Source organism: Schistocerca piceifrons, chromosome 2 (assembly GCF_021461385.2).
Source record: "Schistocerca piceifrons isolate TAMUIC-IGC-003096 chromosome 2, iqSchPice1.1, whole genome shotgun sequence".
NCBI classification, from domain to species: Eukaryota; Metazoa; Arthropoda; class Insecta; order Orthoptera; family Acrididae; genus Schistocerca; species Schistocerca piceifrons.
Genome location: NC_060139.1, coordinates 629,189,492 through 629,195,491, shown reverse-complemented (window position 1 = coordinate 629,195,491; position 6,000 = coordinate 629,189,492). Strand labels below are relative to the sequence as shown.

The following is a 6,000-nucleotide window of genomic DNA, read 5'->3' as shown; positions in this document are numbered from 1 at the left end:
CCGAATTGCTCAACACGTGGGGCGTGAGGTCTCCACAGTACATCGATGTTGTCGCCAGTGGTCGGCGGAAGGTGCACGTGCCCATCGACCTGGGACCGGACCGCAGCGACGCACGGATGCACGCCAAGACCGTAGGATCCTACGCAGTGCCGTAGGGGACCGCACCGCCACTTCCCAGCAAATTAGGGACACTGTTGCTCCTGGGGTATCGGCGAGGACCATTCGCAACCGTCTCCATGAAGCTGGGCTATGGTCCCGCACACCGTTAGGCCGTCTTCCGCTCACGCCCCAACATCGTGCAGCCCGCCTCCAGTGGTGTCGCGACAGGCGTGAATGGAGGGACGAATGGAGACGTGTCGTCTTCAGCGATGAGAGTCGCTTCTGCCTTGGTGCCAATGGTGGTCGTATGCGTGTTTGGCGCCGTGCAGGTGAGCGCTACAATCAGGACTGCATACGACCGAGGCACACAGGGCCAACACCCGGCATCATGGTGTGGGGAGCGATCTCCTACACTGGCTGTACACCACTGGTGATCGTCGAGGGGACACTGAATAGTGCACGGTACATCCAAACCGTCATCGAACCCATCGTTCTACCATTCCTAGACCGGCAAGGGAACTTGCTGTTCCAACAGGACAATGCACGTCCGCATGTATCCCGTGCCACCCAACGTGCTCTAGAAGGTGTACGTCAACTACCCTGGCCAGCAAGATCTCCGGATCTGTCCCCCACTGAGCATGTTTGGGACTGGATGAAGCGTCGTCTCACGCGGTCTGCACATCCAGCACGAACGCTGGTCCAACTGAGGCCAGGTGGAAATGGCATGGCAAGCCGTTCCACAGGACTACATCCAGCATCTCTACGATCGTCTCCATGGGAGAATAGCAGCCTGCATTGCTGCGAAAGGTGGATATACACTGTACTAGTGCCGACATTGTGCATGCTCTGTTGCCTGTGTCTATGTGCCTGTGATTCTGTCAGTGTGATCATGTGATGTATCTGACCCCAGGAATGTGTCAATAAAGTTTCCCCTTCCTGGGACAATGAATTCACGGTGTTCTTATTTCAATTTCCAGGAGTGTATATTAATGATATGCCACTCTATTTTCATGAAGATGCAAAGGTAGTTCTTTTTGCTGATGAGACAAATATAGGAATCACACCCAACAGACAAGAATCAGCTGTGGAAATTGTAATTAATGTCTCTCAGATACTTATAAAGTGGTTCTCTGCAAATGGACTCTGACTAAATTTTGAGAAAACACAGTGTATACAATTCTGCACAGTAAATGGCGTAACATCATTGGTAAATATAGACTATGAGCAGAAGTGTATTGCTAAGGCAGAATATTCAAAATTTCTAGGTTTGTGCATTGATGAGAAAATGAACTGGAAGAAAACATTTATGATATGCTGAAATGGTTAGGTTCAGCTACTTATGCTATTAGGGTTATTGCAAATTTTGGTGTTAAACGTATCAGGAAATTAGCCTACTCAGCCTATTTTCATTCACTGCTTTCATATGGCACAATATTTTGGGGTAATTCATCATTACGAGAAAAAGTTTTAATTGCAACAAAAGAATAATAGCTGGAGCCCACCAAAGATCACCTTGCAGACATTTATTTAAAGAACCTGGGATATTCTCAGTACTATATATTCGCTTGTGAAATTTGTTATCAATAACCCATCCCAATTCAAATATAGCAGTGAAGACAACACTAGAAGAATGGGCAATCTTCACTATTCTGGGTTAAATCTGACTTTGGTACAGAAAGGGGTGAATAATGTTGCCACAAAAATCTTTGATCATTTGCCAAATAGCTTTAAATGTGTGACAGATAGCCAATGAGCATTTGGAAACAAATTAAAAGAATTTGTAAATGACATCTCCTTCTACACAATAGATGAATTTTTGTAAAGGAAGTGGCAACTGTAAAATAATAATAACAATTATTCTTATTATACTGCTAAAGAAAACTTATGTTAAAGTGACATGTTCCACATAATTACGAAATATCGTATTCAGGATCTATGGAAGAACTATTAATGTAGTGTAATGATATCCAGAACAAAACTGACTTGACGTTATGGACAATGTGAATACACCTTGACGTGACATCGCCGTGACGGACAGTGTGAACTGGCCTTGACTTTAAGATCTAATGTTCAATTATGGCAAACTGACAAGAGGAAAAGCTGACAAGGAAGTCTGAGACAAGTTGGTCTGAAGTGAGAAAACAGGTTTATATCAAAAGAATTACAGAAATATGGGCACACAGGGAAGACAATCAAGGTTTTAATTATTTTGAGCAGTCTGAAATAGCGCAATTCGAATAAATATAATAATAAAGTTATGTTTGTGCGCATTCTTTTTAAGATCTGGCTTTCTGTGTCAGTAAAAATTCCTGCAAAAGCTTTTTCCTTTTGTAAGAACCTTATATTATTGTTGGTAAAAAATTTGCGGGAAATTACGAGCTCTAGCTTAATGCATATCTTTCGTGGATGATGTTTGGTAGCACATTGCGGCCGGCGTGTTGCATGTGTGGTGTTGGTGGTAAATATGAAAGTTGGGTGGGTACGTTCTGGCGTTTGAAATGTATCACGGTTGGTGGAACAGCGATCGTAGTACTTGTGTTCGTTCACATATAATGAACAAATAACGGGCAACGTCTTTTCAGTTTATGTCAGTTGTACTCTTGTAGTTTGCTTTCTGTAATAGTGCTGTGTTAAGAGCGAAAAATATTGAAATCTAATACTTAACATTTCCACAAAACCTGACTGTTACCTGCGGTGACCTCGAATAGAGACAGAATATCTGTTTTATAGAGGGACCTTTTTATCGACTAAAACTTGCTGAGGTAATACACATCCCTTGCATGTTATAGTATGTATACATATTTTTGTTGTTATAGTTCACATAAATTTATCATTTTGTAATATTAAACTGTAAACAGTTTATGTAAAAGAAGCAAACAATTAAAAGCTTGAATATTACTGGTAATTTTCGCAGTAGCTGCGTGACATTTGTTAGTAAACAGCAGCATTTTAATTTTGTGCTTAATTTTTACTTATACATAACGACTAGTGAACTATCTCTTGATATTTATATGGTACATGCACAGGGAAAAAAGTTACCATTTGCAATTTACTGTTAAGGTGTTCTTCATATTTACATGGATGTATGGATGCACAGTGGACAGGTTGCTGCTGATACATAAAAATAATCAACCATTTAAGTACGAAGATGTATTATAATAAGCACATAAGAACAAGAATTTAGTAGTAGTAGTAGTAGTAGTAGTAGTAGTAGTAGTAGATTATTAATCGAGGAATCACTGTGTGACAATAGAGTAACCGTGAGTTTAACATAAGGAAAATATATCAATATTTGTTGCTAGTGCTGTGTTATTTACCTGTTAGGATTGGATGAACTGTTGCAGTATTACATTTGAATAAAACAACAGTGAAATAAGTTGGGTAATAGTAATTATTCTGCCACTAGAAAGAATTGATCCACAATCACTCAATACTTATTGCTTTAAATAGCTCCACTGGTAGAGGCTGAACACTGGTAGTGCACTACAGATTTTCATGGGCAGTATCAGCAAAATGTGACTGTTGAATAGTGTCTCAGACTGATCAGTGGTGCAGAACAGGACAAGGATGTGTATTCAGGTTGAAGGCCAATGCAGGGGTAATAGTCTTCTTCCTAAATTAAGAATTAGTTAAAAGGTGCTTTACGTAAGGCACCCCAGTATGACGATAAATTATTTATTTATTGAGATTTTCTTCTGTGGAGAGGTTTTTCTGCAACATAACAAATAAACAGAAATTATTACATGTTACATTGTTGTTGTTGTTGTTGTTGTTGTTGTGGTCTTCAGTCCTGAGACTGGTTTGATGCAGCTGTCCATGCTACTCTATCCTGTGCAAGCTTCTTCATCTCCCAGTACCTACTGGAACCTACATCCTTCTGAATCTGCTTAGTGTATTCATATCTTGGTCTCCCTCTATGATTTTTACCCTCCACGCTGCCCTCCAATGCTAAATTGGTGATCCCTTGATGCCTCAGAACATGTCCTACCAACCGATCCCTTCTTCTAGTCAAGTTGTGCCACACTCTCCTCCTCTCCCCAATCCTATTCAGTACCTCCTCATTAGTTATGTGATCTACTCATCTAATCTTCAGCATTCTTCTGTAGCACCACATTTCGAAAGCTTCTATTCTCTTGTTGTCCAAACTATTTATCGTCCATGTTTCACTTCCATACATGGCTACACTCCATACAAATACTTTCAGAAATGATTTCCTGACACTTAAATCTATACTCGATGTTAACAAATTTCTCTTCTTCAGAAACTCTTTCCTTGCCATTGCCAGTCTACATTTTATATCCTCTCTACTTCGACCATCATCAGTTATTTTGCTCCCCAAATAGCAAAACTCCTTTACTACTTTAAGTGTCTCATTTCCTAATCTAATACCCTCAGCATCATCTGACTTAATTTGACTACATTCCATTATCCTTGTTTTGCTTTTGTTGATGTTCATCGTATATCCTCCTTTCAAGACACTATCAATTCCATTCAACTGCTGCCTCTGCTGTCTCTGACAGAATTACAATGTCATCGGCGAACCTCAAAGTTTTTATTTCTTCTCCATGGACTTTAATACCTACTCCGAATTTTTCTTTTGTTTCCTTCACTGCTTGCTCAATATACAGACTGAATAACATCGGGGAGAGGCTACAACCCTGTCTCACTCCCTTCCCAACCACTGCTTCCCTTTCGTGTCCCTCGACTCTTATAACTGCCATCTGGTTTCTGTACAAATTGTAAATAGCCTTTCGCTCCCTTTATTTTACCCCTGCCACCTTCAGAATTTGAAAGAGAGTATTCCAGTCAACATTGTCAAAAGCTTTCTCTAAGTCTACAAATGCTAGAAATGTAGGTTTGCCTTCCCTTAATCTTTCTTCTAAGATAAGTCGTAGGGTCAGTATTGCCTCACGTGTTCCAACATTTCTACGGAATCCAAACTGATCATCCCCGAGGTCGGCTTCTACCAGTTCTTCCATTCGTCTGTAAAGAATTCGTGTTAGTATTTTGCAGCTGTGACTTATTAAACTGATAGTTCGGTAATTTTCACATCTGTCGACACCTGATTTCTTTGGGATTGGAATTATTATATTATTCTTGAAGTCTGAGGGTATTTCACCTGTCTCATACATCTTGCTCACCAGATGGTAGAGTTTTGTCAGGACTGGCTCTCCCAAGGCTGCCAGTAGTTCTAATGGAATGTTGTCTACTCCCGGGGCCTTGTTTTGATTTAGGTTTTTCAGTGCTCTGTCAAACTCTTCACGCAGTATCATACCTCCCATTTCATCTTCATCTACATCCTCTTCCATTTCCATAATATTGTCCACAAAAACATCTCCCCTGTATAGACCCTCTATATACTCCTTCCACCTTTCTGCTTTCCCTTCTTTGCTTAGTACTGGGTTTCCATCTGAGCTCTTGATATTCATGCAAGTGGTTCTCTTTTCTCCAAAGGTCTCTTTAATTTTCCTGTAGGCAGTATCTATCTTAACCCTCGTGAGATAAGCCTCTACATCCTTACATTTGTCCTCTAGTCATGTCTGCTTAGCCATTTTGCACTTCCTGTCGATCTCATTTTTGAGACGTTTGTATTCCTTTTTGCCTGCTTCACTTACTGCATATTTGTATTTTCTACTTTCATCAATTAAATTCAGTATCTCTTCTGCTACCCAACGATTTCCACTAGCCCTTGTCTTTTTACCTACTTGATCCTCTGCTGCCTTCACTATTTCATTCCTCAAAGCTACCCATTCTTCTTCTACTGTATTTCTTTCCCCCATTCCTGTCAATTGTTCCCTTATGCTCTCCCACTCTCCCTGAAACTCTGTACAACCTCTGGTTCTTTCAGTTTATCCAGGTCCCATCTCCGTAAATTCCCACCTTTTTGTAGTTTCTTCAGTT

At 40.6% G+C, this 6,000-nt stretch overlaps 1 protein-coding gene across 1 annotated transcript in view; it reads left to right on the top strand.

Moving 5' to 3' along the window:
* Positions 1-2,535: 2,535 nt before the first annotated feature.
* The window catches only part of LOC124776894 (putative ATP-dependent RNA helicase TDRD12), a 451,178-nt gene continuing 447,713 nt past the window's right edge, over positions 2,536-6,000 (top strand). Inside the window, exon 1 of the mRNA XM_047252081.1 lies at positions 2,536-2,861. The gene's annotated coding sequence lies outside the window, so the exon portion shown is untranslated. The remainder of the gene's footprint in view (positions 2,862-6,000) is intronic.